A 1,589-nucleotide genomic window follows, 5' to 3' on the forward strand; every position below is an offset into this window, starting at 1 on the left:
GCATTGTGACAGCCCTCGTCTGCCGATACAATATGGTGTGTGACACAGTATTGGCTCACGTCGCTGTGGTGAGATTGTGAATAACACATTGTCATGTTTAATGCCAGGTCAGGAGTGTGTTCTGAAATAGCCTCAGTACAGAGCCATCTCAGTCGGCTCCTCAGGGACTCCTGCAGAGACCTTTAATGTGCTCTTTCAAACATTTCTTATGATAGAGTAACCTTACTATCGCAATCATGTCACGTTCGCTACCCGAGGACATGCTTGTTTCCTCCACACATAGAGAAATGAAACGAGAAACAATTTTCTGTCTACTCTATCTGCACACAAACAAAGGAGGCAGGGATCGGCAGGGAAAAAGACTATGAATATGATCCATTTTACACCTTATGGGCTTGTTCCATATTTTTAGAGATGATCTTTTTCAATGAGATGACAAGGTTTCAGCTGGAATCTGTGCTAAATGGATTTCACACTCAACTCACAACAGGGGATTTGGCGCTGTTGGGCAAGTGAGCAAATTCTGCCACAAAATGTCAGCAATTTCCAATCCGCCATTTGAGCCGGCAAGTCAGTGCTTTGGCACAAGACCGTTTATTGCGTTAGACCTGTTAGTTATCAAGCCGTACCCGTGTTTGAAAGAAACAAAAAGACGCTCATGTTCCACACAGCTATACCATGGAAATGGGAACTGTCTGGCCGTGAAGAAGCCAAATCTTGCATTTTTAATACTCAAAGTTATTACCTCTACATTTAATCCACCGCTCTGCTTAGCTTGTTCTTATTTCCCCACTCGGGGAGAGAGAGAGATTGGGCTTTAATTCCTGGCTGAGGATGGTAGGTATGTTAACGGCAGATAAAAAGAGACATTAATTGAGTGACAGAGCCTGCTAGTGGGTTTTATCAGAGAGGCGTGTGTGTACCGAGGGGGGGGGTGCTTTACCAGGCAAGGAAACCGGCTGTCCTCTCATTCATACACACACACACACACACACACACACGCATACACCCTTTTCTCTGTCTTCTCTCTGTTCATTTTCACCTCATTTAGTGAAGTGTTTTCAACGTGGGAGTGATGAGGAATGAGAGAAAGGATTCGTACAAGGTGGAAGATTAACATCAAGCACATTTGCATTTACTCAAACAGTTAAGGCAAAGCGCCTTAACACCAGCATACACTGGGCTCCGGTGGAGGTGTGAGGATATGCTGAATGCGGAGAGGGGTGTAGGCTGGCTATCTTTACGCTTTTTAAAAAAAATAATATTGCGGGTGCACCAGGAAAGGATAAAACCATTAGACCATAGACCTGAGCTCCTCAAATCCATATACCGGTACATGCTCAAGCTTGACCTTTTGGCTACCATTGTCAAGGAAAAATACATTTGTAAATAATAAATAATAATAATAATACTAATAAATAAATAAATGTGTTTTCTATTCATTTACATACATTTTAAAATGCCTTATTGAAACCACAAGGAACTCAGTGATGCATAGCCATCTAATTTCATTAGAAAATAACCATCATTTTCCTTCCACGATGATGAATGCCAGCATAAGCTAACAGTATGCAGTGTCTTTAGAGCTG

Source organism: Nansenia antarctica (assembly GCF_963989245.1).
Source record: "Nansenia antarctica genome assembly, chromosome: 10".
In the NCBI taxonomy this organism is placed as follows: Eukaryota; Metazoa; Chordata; class Actinopteri; order Argentiniformes; family Microstomatidae; genus Nansenia; species Nansenia antarctica.